General features: G+C 41.1%; 1 protein-coding gene across 1 annotated transcript in view; it reads left to right on the plus strand.

Moving 5' to 3' along the window:
- The first annotated feature begins 438 nt into the window (after nt 1-438).
- LOC128696261 (uncharacterized) overlaps nt 439-25,335 on the plus strand; it is a 107,119-nt gene continuing 82,222 nt past the window's right edge. The window contains exon 1 of the mRNA XM_053787415.2: nt 439-1,260. The gene's annotated coding sequence lies outside the window, so the exon portion shown is untranslated. The remainder of the gene's footprint in view (nt 1,261-25,335) is intronic.

Raw genomic sequence — 25,335 nt, forward strand, 5'->3', positions numbered from 1 at the left:
GAATTTTTGGCTGCTCTTATATGCAGTTTAGTGCAGAGAGAACAAAAGGGAGAATACATCAGTTCTGTCTCAGCAGGACTAGTATGGAATTCGTGTTTTTGTACTGGTCAGGACATGGGTTATACACAAAAAACGTCAGGATGGTTGGGAAGTGTCAGTGAGTTGCAAGAACTGATTACTCCTTTAGAGATAAAATAAATTTAAGAAAGCAGAGCATTGTTCTCTACTTCAGTGTCTTGTTGACAGATGAAAGCCATATATTTTTTTTTAATTTCTTTAAAAATTCATTTCTTGCAGAAGAATGGCGGTAACATTTAAAACGAGTTGTATACATTACGTTAAGTCAAGCGCACGAGGACTGGAGATAACGAACACCCCTCCTCTCTGGGGTTCTCTGTGATGATCAAGTAAGTTAAAAAAAATGCCCATTAATCAAGTACCCACTTAATAACCTCGACGAACTTTAAATCGTCCGTATCCAAGGCCATCTTTGCTGCGGATGATGTTGTCTAGTGGGACAGATGAGGCATCGTGGCAGAGCAGTGCGTGACAGAGTCAAGTCAGTCCCCGCTACGCCACCGTCAGAAGCACACATATACACAGCAGCTCGCAACCTACACACACACAAGTCTTCCTGCCTCCCTAGAGCGGTTTCTCGCTCAGAATGGGATGCCGGGACTTCTATCGTCTTAGTGGAGACTATTACTTTTATTTTGGACTTATGAGAAACAAATAACTGTGTGGAAAACTCTTTACATATATATTTTTTTCATCGGTAAGGCTGGAAGAATTTTGGAAAACAAATAGAAAAGACATGGAACAGGAGAACTTCAAAATGATGGATCTGTGGTAAACGAAAAGCTGGAAACTCAAGCTTTCTCTTGCTTTCCCCTCGCTGTGGAGGAAAATAAAAGTGAATTTGTGACTGATAAGACAATATATAGTATATATGAAGAGGCTTCCGTTGAATGCTGTCTAATAATCTTGTCAAAAATTCGTATGGTGACGAACGCTTGTAGTAGATATCTGAGTGTTATCTTCGACATCTTTGACGAAGAAGCGGCATCTCAACTTATCACAAATCTACATAATCTATTTTTTAACGTTACGGAACTACTTGCCCCACTGAACTGCCCGAACCTGTTCAAGATTGTATGAGTGACTTCAAGGTGCTCAGAGAGTATCATTTGGCACGTATGTCAATTATAACACTACAGCTAACACAGAGAATCCTGCAGCAGCTGAAGGTACACACGCAAGGTAAGTTGAACACCTCCTTGACCTTGCATCACCTTTCGAAATTATCTGAAATAAATAATGTAGCCTTCATGTGCTTGCTTTGTCCCGCTAATGACTGTAATTGCTAGAAATTATAACTATTATATCAACCACCTGCAAATATTACACTTCCAATTACACTTTTTAATTCTCTCTTTCTCTCTCCTGGGGCCTGAGGCATCTCACGTGGTCCTGGAAACCAAATAATACTCATATTCAATTATCTTATTACCCCCATTCTCTTATTTTATATATTTAACCTCTCCGTACCAGAATTGATACCACAAATATTTATAAACAGTATAAGCATTTTGTAACTAATGTTCGTAGCATTTTTCAAAATTAATAAAAGATTTTGTGCAATTAGATAATAGTAATTTATAAAGGCAGGGATACCTGAATGTTCAAATATCGAAGGATGGGTTTGGATTACGACACATGACAGCATAAACCCTTATTTTAAGAACGTCTCGCTTAAAAAGGAACTTCATGAGGTTCGTAAAATATGTAAATAACTCCTAACATAGTGTGTCCGGTCATGCGAACAATGAAGTGAGCCCCTGGGTTAAGTGACTTGTGCTGAGGCACGGGTGAGGTCACTTGACGGCAGGTGATGTAGAATTTTAGTTAAGAGGTTTCACAAGCATTACCGCACCCTGGATTTGCTCTCTAGTATCACAGGTCTTGAAGTAGGTTTCCATATATTTTTTTCTTTATTGACATAATCATTTTCGTGTAATACGAGTCGGACTCTGTCCACGGCCATACATTGCAGTTTTGTCTTTATGTATTACACACACATTGTTGATGTTAGTCTACACTCATGTTTATTCTAACAGTCATGCCTTGAGAACACGGACTATCTCACCTACATAAAATTTATTGCACCCAGCGCAAGGAATGGTGGCGACTCCAGCTAAGATGCTAAATATATTGAAGATACAGGGTATAGTTATGTAATTAATGGTTTTCGATCAAATCACAAACATATTAATGGAATATGGTGTTTGTTCGATGATGCTATAAAGACAGCTAGAGTGCATTCATGCTAGCTAAACCTTCCACTCAAATTGTCGGGCGTTACTTGTCAGCATGTGACCTCACTAACGCAGCATAACCCAGGTCCTCAACTCACTCTTCATCTGACCGGAATGACTATATAAGGGGTACTTTTACGTGTTTTGTGTAACTTGATAAGGCGTCCCTTAAAACGAAACATCGTTATAATGGGTTATTGTCGATTAACAGCCTATTCGACCTACCAAGAACGGGGTTGATATCACAAATGGCGCATCCGACCTACCAAGAACGGCGTTGATATCACCAATTGAATATCTACTATTTGTGCTCAAATGTATTATTTTAATGATTGCATGTTCGCTGAGAGGATGGGTGGGGCCACTTAATAGTCTCACCCTCTGGGTAACTTATGAAATTTTTTCACTGGTGTCAACGGAAATCTTCGTTGTACTCTTATGAGAAGTTGCGCCTTTGTGTTGTCCTCCAGACATCTACTCAGTACCCGAAGTCCTTCAAACATCTTTACAGTACCTGAAGCCTTCCAAATATCATAGTATCTGAGTTCCTCCACGTATAATCACAGTATCTGAGGTCCTCCACATATATTCACATTATCTGAGGTCCTCCACATATATTCACAGTATTTGAGGTCCTCCACATATATTCACAGTATCTGGGTTCCACATATATTCACAGTACTTGAAGTCGTCCGGTCATCTTCACAGTACCTTAGCTCCTCCAGACATCTTTACACAGCCAATTTCACACCTGCGGGCCGCTAGCAGCAACAGCCTGGTTCATGAGGCGCTCAACAAAGAGGTCTGACCTCAGGCTGTGCTGCAAAGGCAGAATAACTTTCAACGCTGGTCTCAGACATAAGAACATAAGAATGGAGGAACACTGCAGAAGGCCTATTGGCCCATACAAGGCAGGTCCTTATCAAAACCACCCCTACCCAAAGCTACCCAAGAATTTACACCCTTACCCAAGACACCAATCAAACCCAGCCCCTCCCACTCATATATTTGTCCAATGCTTATGCAACACATGGGAATCTTTATTCTTCAATAAAGATTCCCATGTGTTGCATAAGTGTCTCAATTCTTCAACTTGTCGGTTTTCAAAACCATTCATCACACACATTTGTCCAATCTCTTTTTAATTAAAGCTACCCAAGGTCCTAGCCTCGATCACCCTCCTCGGAAGATGGTTCCACACATCCACAACTCTGTTCGAAAACCAGTACTTACCTATGTCCTTTCTAAATCTGAATTACATGTCTCGGATATCATCACTGCACACTCATCACTTACCCAACATCTCCATCTCAATGTTTATGAAATACAAACTCAGACATAAAATCCACGTGGCAACAAAATTATAATTTAAGGAGCCTTTTTTTAATATTCCTTCGTACAAAATGATATTGCAGTAAAAATGTTAACATTTTTCCAATGTCAAATTTACTGGATAAAGTTCTGCTTGAGTGATTCTCGGTGCGGATAAAAAAGAAAGGTAATTAATTATTAAACATTTATAAAAGAATAAAACAATGTAAGAAAAAGAAAAAAAAAGCGTTAACACACACACACACACACACACACACACACACACACACACACACACACACAATCTCTTTAGTAGAGTTTATCCGCCCCCAAAAAAATCTTGTTATTAATTTTAAACTTTGCCAGCTGACTGGACCGCGACATTCACGTGAGAAAGTGACTCGAGAAATTTGTTTAACCTGAGACATAATTCAGTGATGGCTGTTGCACTGATGTCTCTTGATTCATCTGTGAATTGTGTGGGACGACTTGTGCGGTTTGCGAATTTATTCAGCATTTTTTTTTAGGTGTGTATATTATCTTTTGTACATTGGTATGTTTTACGTGTACATGCTCACTTAGGTGTACTCACCTAGTCGATTCTAAAGGGGTCAGTTCAGTGCTTAAACAGTTTGTTTATCGCCATCGATTGCTTTTACAAAATCCAAACATCCTTGGCTTTATCGTACCTGTGTGTGAAGCTTCTTAGTGAACTTGCTTTCATCACTTCCACGTCGAGATTATTCTACTTTCTAACTACCACGAAACTAGAGGAAACACTTCTTGACCTCATTGATAAACACAGGCAGTGTTAGTTTCTTCCTTTCACACGGATCAATTTTACAGGCTAAGAGCTGTTATCCAACCCCAACTTATTTCAAAACCCAGCCGTATATGTAGTATAATACAACCCTCCAGGATGCCACTTACAACAATCGACTACACCCAGGTACCTACTTACTGCTAGGTAAACAGGGACAGCAGGTGTAAGGAAACTTGCTCAACGTTTTCACCCGTACCAGGGATCGAACCACATACACTTGGCATGTGAGCTGAGTGCGATTCCAACCGAGCTACTGGACACTATTTAATCAGTTCGCCTGTATTCTCCCTGTCAGTCAATGCTTATGTATAATTCACACCTATTGGTCATGTCATTTCTGGTTCTCTTGTTTTCCGAAGTACAATTCACTTATCTCTGGATTTTTATGCTGTTTGAACGAGCTCGGTCAGGTGCTGCATACTCTACGACGGGCCTGATATGTAATACGTAGAGAGCTCTCTGTGTCGCTCTGAGATTCCTAAGGATTAGTCTTAGGTTCGTTAGTCTCGAAAAAGCCGCTGAACTTATTCGGTTAATTCTGGTCTCTATTAATATGCTCGGTATTATGGTTACTACTAAGTCTATCTAGTGGAAACAGCACCGGTCTTAGTACTGATCCTTGTGGCACCCTATTCCGCTCTTTCGCCCAATGAAACACTTCTTCCCTAACATTCAGTTTGTCTTCTTTTTGTCAAGGGGTGAACATCACACCAAAAATCTTGCTCTAAAAGTGCACAACTCATATAATATCAGCAGCGTACTCAAGGTACCCCTAAGAAGAAAAATAAAAGCCACAATGCTATGACTAAAACAGCTCACAACTAACCGACGATTTATACAGGAAACATTAGGCGTCGTTTGGGTCTGTGACTGGACAGTTATCAAGTCAGGGGAAAGTTAGAAAAAATAGGAGAAAGAATCTGAGATTAGTAACAGTAATATGGGAAGATTATATATTAAGAAACGAGGCCAGGAGCTAAGACTCAGTGCTCGCAAATATAGATCGGTTAGCAAATGAATGCATACTCAATGTACGGAGAAGCACGCGCACACGCAAGTATTCAAAATATACACATGTGCTGTATGCTAACACAAAAATGTATACATGTATTTGTAACGAAACGTCAGAGGATGTTGAACATCATAAATCGACATATTTGCAACATCACATAAAGATGGTGAATGTGGAGGGAGGGTCAGGAGGTGAGGCCAAATGGAAGGAAATCAGAGAAGGGTAAGAGGAGATAGATAATGAGAAGGAAGAGAGAAAGTTTATTTAGGAACAAGTACACATAAGTACGGTTACACATATATATCTATTCTTAGGCATTAGACATAAAACATCAACATATCTGTACCACTTAGCTCTGTTGGGAAGGATTTTGTTAAGTAATCTTGTTTCAAAATATTCCATGTACTAATTAGTAAGGACAGGTGAGAGAGGATTTCCCATTGCCATACCAAACTTCTGAGTGTAAAACTCACCATTAAACACAAACTTTACATCAACAATGATAGCAGGTACTAGCAGTGTTAGTCAGTTTAATATCTTTACTATGTCCCCCATACCCATCCTGTGGGCGGTAGTCAAAAGATTACAGAGGTACATAATGGGTCCAGGGACTGGACCCCAAAGTTATGTTAGCTGAAATAGTTACAAAGTTAATGAACTCCAGGAGACCTGGTTACAATCATGGCAAGTTACAAAAGTAATGAATCAGCCTCACTCCTGTACATGGTTACAATCATGAACAAATTACAAAGTAATGAGCCACTGATACGTCCACACCTGGTCACAATTGTAATGAGTTATAAATACAAATATTAAGTGGGTCATACACCCACACGAGCGCACACGCACACACATACACATACGAGGGCGCACACACAGACACATGCACACGAGCGTACAAATATATGCATACACACAAGCACGCACACCCACACCCACACACACACACACACACACATAAGGAGAGCAGTCGTAGAGCCAGAAACGAATATGCACAGATAAGAAGGGACGCCCAACGACAATATGAAAACGACATAGCAGCGAAAGTCAAATCTGACCCGAAACTTTTATACAGCCACATCAGAAGGAAAACAACAGTCAAGGACCAGGTAATCAGGCTAAGGAAGGAAGGAGGAGAGACAAGAAATGACCGTGAAGTATGTGAGGAACTCAACAAGAGATTCAAAGAAGTGTTCACAGAGGAGACAGAAGGGGCTCCAGAAAGACGGAGAGGTGGGGCACACCACCAAGTGCTGGACACAGTGAACACACCCGAGGAAGAAGTGAAGAGGCTTTTGAGTGATCTAGATACCTCAAAGGCAATGGGGCCAGATAACATCTCCCCATGGGTATTGAGAGAGGGAGCAGAGGCGTTATGTGTACCCCTAACAACAATATTCAATACATCTATCGAAACAGGGAGATTGCCTGAGGCATGGAAGACAGCAAATGTAGTCTCAATCTTTAAAAAAGGAGACAGACATGAAGCACTAAACTACAGACCAGTGTCACTGACATGTATAGTATGCAAAGTCATGGAGAAGATTATCAGAAGAGTGGTGGAACACCTAGAAAGGAATGATCTCATCAACAGCAGCCAACATGGTATCAGGGATGGGAAATCCTGTGTCACAAACCTACTGGAGTTCTATGACATGGTGACAGCAGTAAGACAAGAGAGAGAGGGGTGGGTGGATTGCATATTCTTGGACTGCAAGAAGGCGTTTGAAACAGTTCCACACAAGAGATTAGTGCAAAAACTGGAGGACAAAGCAGGGATAACAGGGAAGGCACTACAATGAATCAGGGAATACTTGTCAGGAAGACAGCAGCGAGTCGTGGTACGTGGCGAGGTGTCAGAGTGGGCACCTGTGACCAGCGGAGTCCCACAGGGGTCAGTCCTAGGACCAGTGCTGTTTCTGGTATTTGTGAACGACATGACAGAAGGAATAGACTCCGAGGTGTCCCTGTTTGCAGATGACGTGAAGTTGATGAGAAGAATTCACTCGATCGAAAACCAGGCAGAACTACAAAGGGATCTGGACAGGCTGCAGACCTGGTCCAGCAATTGGCTCCTGGAGTTCAGCCCCACCAAGTGCAAAGGCATGAAGATTGGGGAAGGGCAAAGAAGACCACAGACAGAATACAGTCTTGGGGGCCAGAGACTACAAACCTCACTCAAGGAAAAAGATCTTGGGGTGAGTATAACACCAGGCACATCTCCTGAAGCGCACATCAACCAAATAACGGCTGCAGCATATGGGCGCCAAGCAAACCTCAGAACAGCATTCCGACATCTTAATAAGGAATCGTTCAGGACCCTGTACACCGTGTACGTTAGGCCCATATTGGAGTATGCGGCACCAGTTTGGAACCCACACCTAGCCAAGCACGTAAAGAAACTAGAGAAAGTGCAAATGTTTGCAACAAGACAAGTCCCAGAGCTAAGAGGTATGTCTTACGAGGAGAGGTTAAGGGAAATCAACCTGACGACACTGGAGGACAGGAGAGATAGGGGGGACATGATAACGACTTACAAAATACTGAGAGGAATTGACAAGGTGGACAAAGACAGGATGTTCCAGAGACTGGACACAGCAACACGGGGACACAGTTGGAAGCTGAAGACACAGATGAATCACAGGGATGTTAGGAAGTATTTCTTCAGCCACAGAGTAGTCAGGAAGTGGAATAGTTTGGGAAGCGATGTAGTGGAGGCAGGATCCATACATAGCTTTAAGCAGAGGTACGATAAAGCTCATGGTTCAGGGAGAGTGACCTAGTAGCGACCAGTGAAGAGGCTGGGCCAGGAGCTTGGACTCGAGCCCTGCAACCTCAACTAGGTGAGTACACACACACACACACACACACACACACACACACACACAGAAGTACAAAGGGATCTGGACAGGCTACAGATCTGGTCCAGCAATTGGCTCCTGGAGTTCAACCCCAACAAGTGCAAAGTCATGAAGATTGGGGAAGGGCAAAGAAGACCGCAGACGGAATACAGTCTAGGGGGCCAGAGGCTACAAACCTCACTCAAGGAAAAAGATCTTGGGGTGAGTATAACACCAGGCACATCTCCTGAAGCGCACATCAACCAAATAACTGCTGCAGCATATGGGCGCCTAGCAAATCTCAGAACAGCATTCCGACATCTTAATAAGGAATCGCTCAGGACACTGTACACCGTGTACGTTAGGCCCATATTGGAGTATGCGGCACCAGTTTGGAACCCACACCTAGCCAAGCACGTAAAGAAACTAGAGAAAGTGCAAAGGTTTGCAGCAAGACTAGTCCCAGAGCTAAGAGGTATGTCCTACGAGGAGAGGTTAAGGGAAATCAACCTGACGACACTGGAGGACAGGAGAGATAGGGGGGACATGATAACGACTTACAAAATACTGAGAGGAATTGACAAGGTGGACAAAGACAGGATGTTCCAGAGACTGGACACAGCAACACGGGGACACAGTTGGAAGCTGAAGACACAGATGAATCACAGGGATGTTAGGAAGTATTTCTTCAGCCACAGAGTAGTCAGGAAGTGGAATAGTTTGGGAAGCGATGTAGTGGAGGCAGGATCCATACATAGCTTTCAGCAAAGGTATGATAAAGCTCACGGTTTAGGGAGAGTGACCTAGTAGCGGCCAGTGAAGAGGCTGGGCCAGGATCTATGACTCTACCCCTGCAACCTCAACTAGGTGAGTACACACACACGTACAACAGGCCTAGTGTCTAGTCGACATGTGCCTAGGACAAAATAGTAACTAACTAACACATTTACGTGATTACATTTAACATACACAGTAACATATGTGTAAATTACCTGGGAGAGAGAGGACTGAGGCAGTGGGGTAAAGAAACAGAAAGACGGAGGGGAAGAAGGCGAAGACAGGAAGAATGGAGGACATAAAAAAACGAGAGTGGAAGCCAAACACAGGGAGAAGGAGGAGGTTAAAGAAGAGAGGGCAAAGGCGCTGCCCGAATACCATCAGCAGTTACTAGTGGCCTGGGGCGCTGCTGGAGGGGGGGGGGAGGTGAGAGGAGGGTCCGGATGGAAGGGGAAGCTGGAGGAGGGAGAGAGATGGGAAGGATGCTGTGAGAAGGAAGGGAGGTAGGGGTAGGTGGAAGGAGCAGAGGGGTAGTAGGAAAGCAGAAGGATAGGGTAGAGGACTGCAGACACGCACTGAAAGATGGAGAAAAAAAGAGAAGGATGATGGAGGATGAGGAGGGGAAATAACTCGAACACCGTCACAAGTATTTTTTCTTTTCATATATAAAAAAATACGGGAAACCCTGCAATGTGTGGCTACACTGTTCTACATGACAGTAACATGTTGGTAATAAGAGCAATTTACATTCTCTACCATTCGTCGTCACATGCACAAGGTTTTGTAGATGAGGTAATGAAATCTGTCTGCATTAGCTGGGAGATTTCAGCTTAGCAATGATGAAATCGTCAGGAATTCAACTATGGATTCAGTAGCTACGGCAGTATCACAAAGTTTCACTCCGGCTGGCCTGGAGTTACTATTATCTGGGAATTGCCATCTTTCTGGATGGCCTGTCACTCGAGCGTGCAAACATACACCGGTTCACATACGCATGCACACCCACACACACACACACACACACACACACACACACACACACACACACACACACACACACACACACACACACACACCAGTCTGCAGTATGCAGCACCAGTCTGGAACCCACACCTGGTCAAGCACGTCAAGAAGTTAGAGAAAGTACAAAGGTTTGCAACAAGGCTAGTCCCAGAGCTCAGGGGAATGTCGTACGAGGAAAGGTTGAGGGAAATCGGATTGACGACACTGGAGGACAGAAGGGTCAGGGGAGACATGATAACGACATACAAGAGACTGCGGGGAATAGACAAGGTGGACAGAGATAGGATGTTCCAGAGATGGAACACAGAAACAAGGGGTCACAACTGGAAGCTGAAGACTCAGACGAGTCACAGGGACATTAGGAAGTATTTCTTCAGTCATAGAGTCGTCAGGAAGTGGAATAGCCTAGCAAGTGAAGTAGTGGAGGCAGGAACCATACATAGTTTTAAGAAGAGGTATGACAAAGCTCAGGAAGCAGAGAGGGAGAGGACCTAGTAGCGATCAGTGAAGAAGCGGGGCCAGGAGCTGAGTCTCGGCCCCTGCAACCACAATTAGGTGAGTACACACACACACACAATGACATTGGAAGAGCACGTATCTTCTTGTAAACAAATTAAAGTATTTGTTGAAAATGTATTACCACTACGAAAGCAAAAGACTTGACAGACGATGCTCCATCCCCCCAATGAAAAGCAGGGGTGTCACTAGCACGTTAAGAGACCATACAATAAGTGTCAGGGGCCCGAGACTGTTCAACTGCCTCCCAGCATACATAAGGGGGATTACCAACAGACCCCTGGCAGTCTTCAAGCTGGCACTGGACAAGCACCTAAAGTCGGTTCCTGACCAGCCGGGCTGTGGCTCGTACGTTGGTTTGCGTGCACCCAGCAGTAACAGCCTGGTTGATCAGGCTCTGATCCACCAGGAGGCCTGGTCACAGACCGGGCCGCGGGGGCGTTGAACCCCGGAACTCTCTCCAGGTAAACTCCAGGTAAACTGTGGATGGATGCGTGAGCGGCAGAGATCCTACAAGGACAGGTGGCAGATGATACGATATGGGTAAGTGTGCGACCAAGACCTTCTATCAACAGGCGGAAGATGCTTGAAAATGGATGGGTGGCCGAGATCTACCAAGACTAGGTGGCAAGCACTTCAAGATGGGTAGTGGGCAGCAGAAATGCTTCCAAGATCGAGTGGCAGACACTACTAGAAGGGTGGGTGGCCTAGGCCTTGATCATCACGCACCACCGACTGTCAGTTTTTGCTAAAGTGCCATGGAATCCCAAAAAGACATGGAGCGTCACGTATTTACTCCCCGGACAGACCTACGTCCTCACCTACAACTTACACCTAGGAAACTCAATTACACACACACACACACACACACACACACACACACACACACACACACACACACACACACACACACACACACACACACACACACACACATACACACACACAAACACACACACACACACACACACACATATATATATATATATATATATATATATATATATATATATATATATATATATATATATATATATATATATATATACATATGCTTAAACAGGTGAGTACACACACACACACACATCCTGTGTCACAAACCTTCTGGAGTTTTATGATAAAATAACAGAAGTAAGACAAGAGAGAGAGGGGTGGGTTGATTGCATCTTCTTGGACTGCAAGAAGGCCTTTGACACAGTTCCTCACAAGAGATTAGTGCAGAAGCTAGAGCATCAGGCGCATATAACAGGAAGGGCACTGCAATGGATCAGAGAATACCTGACAGGGAGGCAACAACGAGTCATGGTACGTAATGATGTATCACAGTGGGCACCTGTGACGAGCGGGGTCCCACAGGGGTCGGTCCTAGGACCAGTGCTATTTTTGGTATATGTGAACGACATGATGGAAGGAATAGACTCTGAAGTGTCCCTGTTCGCAGATGACGTGAAGTTGATGAGAAGAATTAAATCGGACGAGGATGAGGCAGGACTGCAAAGAGACCTGGAGAGGCTGGACATGTGGTCCAGTAACTGGCTCCTCGAATTCAATCCAGCCAAATGCAAAGTCATGAAGATTGGGGAGGGGCAAAGAAGACCGCAGACAGAATATAGGCTAGGTGGACAAAGACTACAGACCTCACTCAAGGGAGAAAGACCTTGGGGTGACCATAACACCGAGTACATCACCGGAGGCACACATCAACCAAATAACCGCTGCAGCATACGGGCGCCTGGCAAATCTGAGAATAGCGTTCCGATACCTCAATAAGGAATCGTTCAAGACACTGTACACTGTGTATGTTAGGCCCATACTGGAGTATGCAGCACCAGTCTGGAACCCACACCTGGTCAAGCACGTCAAGAAGTTAGAGAAAGTACAAAGGTTTGCAACAAGGCTAGTCCCAGAGCTCAAGGGAATGTCGTACGAGGAAAGGTTAAGGGAAATCGGACTGACGACACTGGAGGACAGAAGGGTCAGGGGAGACATGATAACGACATACAAAATACTGCGGGGAATAGACAAGGTGGACAGAGATAGGATGTTCCAGAGAGGGGACACAGGGACAAGGGGTCACAACTGGAAGCTGAAGACTCAGACGAGTCACAGGGACGTTAGGAAGTATTTCTTCAGTCATAGAGTTGTCAGCAAGTGGAATAGCCTAGCAAGTGAAGTAGTGGAGGCAGGAACCATACATAGTTTTAAGAAGAGGTATGACAAAGCTCAGGAAGCAGAGAGAGAGAGGATCCAGTAGCGATCAGTGAAGAGGCGGGGCCAGGAGCTGAGTCTCGACCCCTGCAACCACAATTAGGTGAGTACAATTAGGTGAGTACACACACACACACACACACACACACACACACACACACACACACATGGTATATATATATATGGTAACTATAACTATATATATATATATATATATATATATATATATATATATATATATATATATATATATATATATATATATATATATATATATATATATACATATGCTTAAATAGTGAATTCCAGGACAACTAATCAAGGAAATGTCTTTAAAACAAACAAGTTAAAAATTGCATGTCATAGATAAATATACTCAAGTGAGCAAGAAACATATAATCAAGAGAAGGAGCTTCGAGTGTTGCGCCTTCATTAGCCAGATCTTAACCTCACAGAGAGGGAAAAAATACAATTGCCACCACCACGGTGTGAATGTTGCTTCTCATCTCTTCTCTTTTCCCAGGGTGTGTCTTATCAGACATCCCTTCCACAGGATGCCACTTCACAGATATAAATCCTAACTTGCTAATCTAGAGATACTTTTGGGAATCACAGCACTCGACACCCGGTCTTAGATTAATCCATCCATTACTATACTTACGTGATGTGCTAAATGAAAGTGGGTGGCAGATGGAGTGGTGGGGGTTCGATCCTCAGACTGCTAATCACGTGACAAACTACTTCCATGCAACAACTGCGACGCGATTCTCCCAAAGAGGAGACAACCCCACCAATCTCGGTACATTCTCGGGACCTTAATGGTTATTAATAATAATACATAATCTAACAAATATGTTATCAATTCTGAGGGCGCTTTCACAAATGAAGATGAAGATGCGGATGCGTTGATGTGGGTGACATTGCTTAGTGTTGGGAGGAAAGTTGACGTTGAGAAACTGAGACGGAGATATTTCTTTTCCAGACATCTTTCAGTGGTTACAGAAAAACAGGTGTCATGGATTATAAGCCTAATGAAATCCTACTGATCATGCCGAGCCTTTTGGGTTAGAGTGAGGAAAAAAATGATGAAAAGATTGGAAAAAGCTATAGTTTAACTGGATGAAATAGGTTATTGGAAGTAGTTATGAACTCAAGGTCACAAGTTACATAAACTTATTTTGGTGGGACAATGTTTCCCAGTGAAGAACTCTATCAAGTTCTGAAAAAAATCTACATTGAGCGAAACGTTATTCCAATAAAAGTTTGTTCTGCAGCTTAATATTTGTCTTCAGTTAAGGTACAGATTTAAGAATGCAGTACTAAAGTGAAAATCAGATTTAAAATCTTAAGGAATGACTGCGTTCTCTCTCATAACAACTATTCAAACAATGCTGAAGTTTTTAAGAGGCTCTTGATGGGTCGTAAGAGGGTTATATGATCTATGATCAGAGGTGGTCGTCAGAGAGAGACAGACAGAGAGGGACGGAGACAGAGACAGATAGACAGAGACAGAGACAGAGACAGAGAAGTCCTACAGGAGAGAGAGTTCGCACAGGGGTATAAGCCAGCAGGGAAGATCCTTCCTTCTCGACCTTGAGTATTATCACACATCTCCCCGGAGCTCCTGGCATGTCCTCAAAAAAAAAGAGGGACTCACTAATGGGAGTGTGTCCTACAAGACCTCATCTGGATGCGGGTCACCGTTGTCGATTTGGCCTTTTAAAATGAAATTGCAAGACAGAGCCTTAGGCTAAGTTACGAGGGATGTGTGTGTGTGTGTGTGTGTGTGTGTGTGTGTGTGTGTGTGTGTCTGTCTGTTCTCACTAAGCTGTGTCTGAAGGAAGTCGAGTCTATACTCATGCGTATCTGTGTTTCTGTGAGTGGGTATGTTAGTTACAAGTTGTCTAAGTCACTTCTCTATAAAGTATTGAGCTGTTCTGAATGGTTTTTGAGTGTATGTGTGTATGTATGCGTGTGTGTGTGTGTGTATGTATATGTATATTTTTTCTTTATCTCCTCATTAAATTCTTCAACTCTTTTTAAATATGCCAGATTTAATTCTGTTATTGTTTGAAATATCTTTCATTGATAAATTTCTCAAAGGAATATTATTTTTTAAGGACTATATTCCTTCCAACCATAATTATATTTACTCCTTTGCATATAGCTCTCAAATAATTTTTTTTATTAATTCTTTCTTTATCCTTGCAGTTTTCTTTGTCAACAGCTATATACATCATGCAATATACGAACATTTTTTTAATTCTCTCTCCCTCACACACACACACACACACACACACACAGTAGTGTGTGGAGGCAGGAACCATACATAGTTTTAAGAAGAGGTATGACAAAGCTCAGGAAGCAGAGAGGGAGAGGACCTAGTAGCGATCAGTGAAGAGGCGGGGCCAGGAGCTGAGTGTCGACCCCTGCAACCACAATTAGGTGAGTACAATTAGGTGAGTACACACACACACACACACACACACACACACACACACACACACACACACACACACACACACACACACACACACACACACACATACTGCAAGAAGGCGTTTGACACAGTTCCACACAAGAGATTGGTGCAAAAACTGGAGGACCAAGCAGGGATAACAGGGAAGGCACTATAATGGATCAGGGAATACTTGTCAGGAAGACAGCAGCGAGTCATGGTACGTGGCGAGGTGTCAGAGTGGGCACCTGTGACCACCGGGGTCCCGCAGGGGTCAGTCCTAGGACCAGTGCTGTTTCTGGTATTTGTGAACGACATGACGGAAGGAATAGACTCTGAGGTGTCCCTGTTTGCAGATGACGTGAAGTTGATGAGAAGAATACACTCGATCGAAGACCAGGCAGAACTACAAAGGGATCTGGACAGGCTGCAGACCTGGTCCAGCAATTGGCTCCTGGAGTTCAATCCCACCAAGTGCAAAGTCATGAAGATTGGGGAAGGGCAAAGAAGGCCGCAGACGGAGTACAGTCTAGGGGGTCAGAGACTACAAACCTCACTCAAGGAAAAAGATCTTGGGGTGAGTATAACACCAGGCACATCTCCTGAAGCGCACATCAACCAAATAACTGCTGCAGCATATGGGCGCCTAGCAAACCTCAGAACAGCATTCCGACATCTTAAGGAATCGTTCAGGACCCTGTACACCGTGTACGTTAGGCCCATATTGGAGTATGCGGCACCAGTTTGGAACCCACACCTAGCCAAGCACGTAAAGAAACTAGAGAAAGTGCAAAGGTTTGCAACAAGACTAGTCCCAGAGCTAAGAGGTATGTCCTACGAGGAGAGGTTAAGGGAAATCAACCTGACGACACTGGAGGACAGGAGAGATAGGGGGGACATGATAACGACATACAAAATACTGATAGGAATTGACAAGGTGGACAAAGACAGGATGTTCCAGAGATTGGACACAGTAACAAGGGGACACAGTTGGAAGCTGAAGACACAGATGAATCACAGGGATGTTAGGAAGTATTTCTTCCGCCACAGAGTAGTCAGTAAGTGGAATAGTTTGGGAAGCGATGTAGTGGAGGCAGGATCCATTCATAGCTTTAAGCAGAGGTATGATAAAGCTCACGGCTCAGGGAGAGTGACCTAGTAGCGATCAGTGAAGAGGCGGGGCCAGGAGCTCGGACTCGACCCCCGCAACCTCAACTAGGTGAGTACAACTAGGTGAGTACACACACACATATATATATATATATATATATATATATATATATATATATATATATATATATATATATATATGGATAGATAGATAGATATTAAATTTAAATTTTCCTTTTTAAATTTCCTATAGTATTTTTCCGTATTTTCCCATTTTTTCCATTTTTTTATTTTACGATTAAATTTGCCTTGCTTTCATGCCTGCCTATTTTGTGCGCGATTTAACTGAACATTTTGCTTTGTAAAAATAAACACCAGATTTCCTATTTTGATTTTTAATATCTATGGCATGCCAAGAGTAAGCAACCTTTATTCGGCGCATGTACACACCATCATTGAAAGGCTATCTTCCCCAACCAACGAACCAGTACTAGGGTTGAGTGATGGGGCCCCATCGTTCGATCAGTACCCAGGTTCAGCCAATGAGAAGGTTGGTCTGGCAATCATAGAGGTGTTGTGGCCACCACCCACCTGCTTACCCTTGCCATTTCCATACTAGAGCTGGCTGAGCACGGTTGTCCATTCTGTCTTCAGGCTGTGTCTTGGACTTGCCTAAACCCTGTTGTACACATACATTTCCAACTGTATATAGTGTATATATGTGTAAATAACCACTATTGCTCTTGGTGAAGGAAAATATATTTCAAAGTCATTCAGCTGTGTTTGTTCTGATCCTTGCTCCCATTTACACCCAGGATAACCGGCCTTATTGTCAAAACCTATTTTATATTTCTCGGATTATTATCCTCAAAGAATGTTATTGGGACGCAACTTTCTCTACCGTTCTTTCGCTATACCACAAATGTGTAATATAATCTGTGGCTCCTTAAGATGTAATGAAGACAGCTGTATCCTATTTAACAGATGCTGCTATAATTACTTCCACTTCTACTGCCACAAACTGGGAATACTCCTAATATAAGAGCAATAACTACAATTACTTACCACTACTGCTACCACTTCAGCTACCACAACCAATACAGCTATTGCAATTACTGCTTCAACTACCACCACAACAACTATCACAGCTACCACTAAAACAGCTTCACTGCTACAACTTTAACTACTAATACTTTTCCTACAACCGCTACTCTACACCATTATAACCTCTACGACTATCCTTCCCACTGTATTAACCATCTTAAGATGTCGCAAGACATCAAAACTATGAGACCGTAACATCAAAACCCATTAAAAAAATATGGCGTCATTAAAACGATGTGTAAATCAGTTGGTGCCATAAATCCCATGAAATTTATCGTATTTTTTTCGGGGGGAGGGGGGGAACATTCCTCTTTGGGTGACAATAAAAATCACTTTTAAAATCCAGATATATACATTAGCGAATGTATATAATCTGACTAGTGATGCAACTCCAGCCTGGTCGGGTCCCCTTGATGTGAATGTATATAGAGTGTTGCTATGTTAAACATGCTTTTCTTCCTCTGTCTGCTGTTCCAGTGAATGAAGAGCCAGCTCGATCAAAAAAAAGATAGGATCTCCACCCAATCTTCGTGTATAATTCTCTAAGTGTTGGATTTATCTCCTCCACTGCTAAGAAATACTGACTGAAGTTGTGGGCGGTGGAACAGAGGTTACAAGAGGATTGGTAAGGAACGAAGAGAACTAACTCGATGAAGAACCACAGAGTTGGAAGGATCTAGTAGATCTAGCCACGAGAGTAGAGTGACTAATTGAGTAATTCATTGTTACAACCTCCCACCAGTAATTTTGTCTAATTTCTTTATAGTTCTGTTTTAAATTGCATTCATTACGTATAAGTATACAATATATGTAGACTTATATATAGTTACAGTGTTGAGTAAACAATAAAGATTCATTATGTTTTTTTCCTAATTCTCCTCCCTTGATTCATTATTTCCTGTTTGTTACCTTCGCAAACTATGATCATTATTACGTATTTAATCAGGGAAGAGTGGTTGGATCAGTGATGCATGGATAATGTAGTATATCAGTGGTATTATGTGTTCACAAGGATGTTTATAAGACACAATATTTCTTTCATAGCATTTTGAGAAGAAGTGAGAATTGATACGGTCTCTGCTGGACGAACGGTCCTCTCTCAGAAAAACACATAAACCGGGTATTGTGGCTAATTAACATGTGTGGATAGCGGTGAATCAGAGGAATAATCAGTTACATGATTGAGTAATTAGCCACCTGGCTGAGTGAAATTAATTACTTAGGTTTATTACATTAATTAAGTTACCATTGGATGTAGGGTGAGACATAAGACTCAGTGTAACAACTGGGAGGGCGGGAATGAACAGCATGACTGGGAGGAGATGAATAAGTGAGAATGAGAGACAGACTGACGTGAGTGAATGGATGACGAGTCTGAGAATGACAGGAAGGGTGTGAGAGATTAGCAGTGAATGAGTAATGAGTTAGTAACATGGAGAGAGTGAATGGTTGGGAACTTGTAAACAAGCTCTAGAGAATGTATAAATGAAGGTATGTTGTGTGGAAACAGTTGCTGGCAACACCTACACTCCAGCGTAGAGCATACAACTAGTGATACCCATACCACTAGTGATACCCATACTACTAGTGATACCCATACCACTAGTGATACCTATACTACTAGTGATACCCATACCACTAGTGATACCTATACTACTAGTGATACCCATACCACTAGTGATACCTATACCACTAGTGATACCCATACTACTAGTGATACCCATACCACTAGTGATACCCATACCACTAGTGATACCCATACTACTAGTGATACCCATACAACTAGTGATACCCATACCACTAGTGATACCCATACTACTAGTGATACCCATACAACAAGTGATACCCATACCACTAGTGATACCCATACCACTAGTGATACCCATACCACTAGTGATGCCCATAACACTAGTGATACCCATACCACTAGTGATACCCATACTACTAGTGATACCCATACCATACTGATACCCATACCACTAGTGATACCCATACCACTAGTGATACCCATACAACTAGTGATACCCATAACTAGTGATACCCATATCACTTGTGATACCCATACCACTAGTGATACCCATGCAACTAGTGATACCCATAACACTAGTGATACCCATACCACTAGTGATACGTACCACTAATGATACCCATACAACTAGTGATACCCATACCACTAGTGATACCCATACAACTAGTGATATATACACTACTAATGTTACGCATACAACTAGTGGTACGCACACCTATAAAACCATAGTTAACTATAAATAAGGAAATCTAATGAACAGTTGCGACGCGTCTGGCAACTCGGAGGCTGCAGGGCCACAGGAATCGTTCTTGTATCAACCTTGTATCAACATGCAATTCGTGATGTGAGGATGTGATAAGATAAGATAAGATTTCGTTCGGAATTTTAACTCCGGAGAGTTAGCCAGGATAACCCAAGAAAGTCAGTGCGTCATCGAGGACTGTAACTTATTTCCATTGGGGGTCCTTAATCTTGTCCCCCAGGATGCGACCCACATCAGTCGACTAACACCCAGGTACCTATTTGCTGCTAGGTGAACAGGACAACAGGTGTAAGGAAATGTGTCCACCCGCCGGGAATCGAACCCGGGCCCTCCGTGTGTGAAGCGGGAGCTTTAGCCACCGGGGTTTGTTCATCCAGTCGTAGTATCGGCCTTGTCATCGAGTAATAATGTTTCGGCTTTTTCTTCAGTGACCCGACTATGCTACAAATCAGAAAGTCTAGTCAGTATTTGCGTCATGATTTGTTTTCCATAAATGTGGGTGGCGGCCTGGGTATTACCGGACTGCATTTATAAAGTAGGCAAGGCACGATTTTTAAAGATTCTAAAATGACCAAGGGAGTCTAGGACGTACAAAACCGTGTAGCTCACTCCAATCTCTTAGCTTATTATTTTCAAAGAAAGCTAGTGTCCCTTCATAGGAGCCCCATCAACGAGGTTTAGGATAAAACACAAACTAATTCGTGCACAATTCGACTAGTCATTTGCATTGTACGTCCAAAGCTTTTCGGGAATTCTTAGTAAAATATTATGATCAGTAAGGAAGAACTTTCGTTGTTTGTGATCAGAAATGAAGAGGTTCCATTGCTTGCGTTCCGGTGGGAGAATTAAGTTCTCTAGAAATAACAAAAAAGGCACAATACCGTGACTGGAACGATACACTAATAACCCGCACATAAAAGAGAGAAGCTTACGACGACGTTTCGGTCCGACTTGGACCATCGACAAAGTCACACTAACCAGAATTATTATATAGCATTCTTGTACTACTACTACTACTACTACTACCACCACCACCTCTTCCTGCCTATATATAGCCGTTCTGCTCCACTTCTGGTTAGTGTGACTTTGTCAATGGTCCAAGTCGGACTGAAACGTCGTCGTAAGCTTCTCTCTTGCGGGTTATTTGTGTAAGTTCTCTAGCTGTGGGATAAAGTACTCACAGCTAGTAGCTTTTTCGGATCACGTTTCATTCTTTTAAGGCACTATAAATCCCAAAGGGAACCTCTAGGGAAGTTCTTCATCGGAAGAAGAACTATGATAGGGAGAAGAAGTCTCTCGTAAATTTAATTCTTAAAGCATAATAAACCATGAACAGTGAATGGTAAAATGCCCATGTATGGGAAGAGTTAAATAAACAAGCAGGGTCCTCTGGGGCAATACAAGAAGCTGTTAAAACTTTTATTCGTCTAAGAGGCGCTGTTGTATGCCACAGGTAATACTCGATCTGGTGTTGGAATCAGAGAGCTAAGTCAGTAACATTGGAAGCTTTTCACCCTTTCTTTTTCACGATTAAAATAAAAAAAATAGACTATTATTTTGAAACTGAGCATATTATTACCCGTCACGCGAGTTGGGGGAGGAATTTGGGTCAAATTTGTTTCTTCAACAAAAAAAAAATAGATGTTAGAATTTACTGGATTTTGTAATCATTTACTGCTGATGTTGCCACTAAAGTTGGGCAGTACTTGGATATTGTTAACATACTGTGTGTTTAAAGAGAAATCTCTCTCACAGTTTTGGACTGAGGTCAACAAATATTGCATTAAATTACCGTAAAGCTATTACCACTCTTTTTATCTGAGAACAGTCAAGACTAGACCGAGAGAAAGTGCGTAACTACAACCAGACTTCATCCTTTTTGCTAGGCTGCAAAGGCTGAAGGAATTATGTCTAGCAAGCAAGCACGGATTTCCTACTGACTAATTATTAAAAAAAATAAATAATTGTTTAAAATAAATATATTTATATTGTGTTTTGCAAACTTTTTGATTTTGAAACTTGACTTTCATTGTTGAACAGAAACTTGAAACATAAGACAGTGGTACATTGTACCCTGGACTCTTGAGGAGGTGATAGAGTTAAGAAAGTTGAAGACTTGCTCTAGTCTCACGCTAGTGACTGTTGTAAGACGCCCGAGGGACCTTAACATTGATATTTGGTGTCACGGAAAGTCACACTACATTCTTGAAGAGTTTATGCATCCTATCTAGGAAGAAAAGTTTGGGATAAAAAAGAAGAAAAAGGCAGACAGGTTAGGCTAAAATAAATTGTTCTTGTTATAATAAGGTTAGGTAAGTTTTCTAAGATTCTTTTGATGCAAAATTATAATTTTTTACATTAACATTAATGAAAAAATATATCTTTAAACGTATAAGAGAAAATTTTAGAAATGATTTAATTTTAAATGAGTTCTTCCTAATTGACCAGTTGTACCTATTCGGCACGACATTATATATATATATATATATATATATATATATATATATATATATATATATATATATATATATATATATATATATATATGTATGTATGTATGTATGTATGTATGTATCTTTCTCTCTCTCTCTCTCTCTCTCTTCCCCATCCATCCTGCCTTGGAGGGTCATCCCGGGGCGGCGTCACTGCAGGCGGGTCAGGTAACTGTTGTGTAATTCTGCGTGAGATAATCAGTTGACGTCTCGGAAGTAGGATGTTGTGTGAGGGGGTCGGCGGGCTGCAGGTAGCTGACATGGCCCCACAGTCATAGAACAGGGCACAACAGTCACCTGTCAAGTCTTCACAGTCAGTTGACTTGGCACCACAGTCAGCTAACGTGACACCAAAGTCAGCTGACATGAAACAACATTCAGTTGAACATGATAGCACAGTCAGCTAGGGCCCCACAGACAAATGACTAGACCTATTAAGTCATAAAAGTCACCATGGACTATCTTACTGTCTATACACTCTGAGGAATATATATATATATATATATATATATATATATATATATATATATATATATATATATATATATATATATATATATAATTATATATATATATATATATATATATATATATATATATATATATATATATATATATATATATATATATATATATATATATATATATATATATATATATATATATATATATATATATATATATATATATATATATATATATATGTCGTGCCGAATAGGCAGAACTTGCGATCTTGGCTTAAATAGCAACGCTCATCTTGCCATATAGGACAACCGAAAATTTGTGTATGCAATAATTTCGTCAAAATCATTCTGAACCTAACGAAAAAATTATATTTCACTGTGTTTATTTAGTATTAAATTATTGTAAACAAATCTAAAATATATTTAGTTGGGTTAAGCTAAAATAAATTGTTCTTCTTATAATAAGGTTAGGTAAGTTTTCTAAGATTCTTTTGGTGCAAAATTATAAATTTTTACATTAACATTAATGAAAAATATATATCTTTAAACGTATAACAGAAAATTTCAGAAGGGACTTAATTTTAAATGAGTTCTTGCTAATTCACCAGTTTTACATATTCGGCACGACATATATATATATATATATATATATATATATATATATATATATATATATATATATATATATATATATATATATATATATATATATATATATATATATATATATATATATATATATATATATATAGTGTATACACTGGGGATTTATTAAGCTTTATTTTGTTGAATTAAAGCAAGTTTGGTTGCTGGTGATTATGTTAAATGCATCTTCACGATCCTTGTGTAGTCGATAGAATTTAAACCTAACCACCCAATGACTACCACCGCTATGGACTGGTTAATCATCGAGTACTAACCACTAATACATAAATAATGAAGTCATCATTGACTATCACTCCTCTGTGACATGTTGAGTCATCGCGTGACTAACACTACTGCTAAGTGAATCTCATAAAAAAGTGGCCTTTTAGCGTCGTATCTCTGTAACCGACGCTTCGGATGCGTAATTGCGTTCATGTAATCTCAAGAGTCCGTTAGCGTGGCCTGAGACCATTGCGGAACCTACTACTCGTATGCATCTTGGGGTAATGTCTGGTAAATAGGTCAGGAATATATTCACACGGTAATTCCATTAATCCTATGACAAAAATATTTTAACATTATTAGTGATAATTATGATTTTTATGAGATGTAATAATGATGATGATGACAATAACATACTAATAATAATAATAATAATAATAATAATAATAATAATAATAATAATAATAATAATTAGAAGAAGATGAGGAGGAGGAGGAGGAGGAGGAGGAAGAAAAACTGTATCGCAGCACCTACTACATGACAGAACTAAACGCAAGAGTCTGGAAGCCGCCACCATCTTAGTGAGACCACTGAACAGGACGATGAAAAATACATTCTGGCTGAACCCATCATCAACTTTTCTTATATAATTTTTTTATTAATCCCTGGCTCCTCTCTTATTTTGTTTCCCTCCCCGTCCTCATCTCTAACTCCATCCCTTCCTTTACTCCGTCTTGAGGTTGTCTGTGACAGTGTTCCTTTGCCTTATCAAGAGGTGTATTTGTGTTGTGCTTTGTTTTCGTTGATAAAGTCCATATCAAGACGAATTACGTTTTCGGTTTAACTTATCAGCTGACGCCATTATTTGCCAAGAAGAAAAAACGAGGAAGGGGAGAAGAATAAGATGGAAAAGAAGAAGGAGGAGGAGGAGGAGGATGGAGGGTGTCTGTGTGTCGGGTCAGTGATTCTGGCCGGTAGCTTGCGCGGGTGGTTGAACATGTTGACCTGCTTGTCAACACGCTTGAGTTACTGCAACAGTCTCACAGACTCAACACAGCTATAGTCTCAAAGTAAGATATGTCAACACAGTCTCGGAGCTACGAGTGACACGTGCAGATTTCGACGTTTCACAGTGCTATGTGTCTACCACATTTCTGCACGTGTTACGGCTGTTTCTTTTAATTTGCTGTTTATTGTTAAATATGGATAAGCCTTACCTGATCTAAATTTGCATAATCTGAATTTACCTAATATAACTTAAAACAAGGAAAAAGATAGTTAATGTAACGTTACAGGGAGCAAAATTAACAATGAAAATTGTCGTTTTCAAATGAGAAAATGCTGGAAATAAAGAGCACAGAAATCGGCAGAAAATATGAAAGTAAACAGAAGAGGAAGACTCGATTAAGCTTGAGTACGATGGGAAGCTGAGAAACAATATGAGAGTGATATTACATAAAATTCCGAAACAGTATAACTACCACCTCAGAGTTATACAAAAAAAAAATAATTGTTAAAAACAAACTCTTAAAACCGAAATGGGAAGTAGAAAATTTCACTAAAACGATAAAAAAATGTGAGGAATTTAACAAAAGTTAAGGTAACAAGAAATAATACCAAGGAAGAAGAGAGGCAGTAAAGATCAACCTCAAGTAGAAGACATCCTCATAATGGAGGAGAACGTGAAGGAGGTACTGAAGTTATTTTATGCAGCAAAATCTATA

This window comes from Cherax quadricarinatus, chromosome 14 (assembly GCF_038502225.1).
Source record: "Cherax quadricarinatus isolate ZL_2023a chromosome 14, ASM3850222v1, whole genome shotgun sequence".
NCBI classification, from domain to species: Eukaryota; Metazoa; Arthropoda; class Malacostraca; order Decapoda; family Parastacidae; genus Cherax; species Cherax quadricarinatus.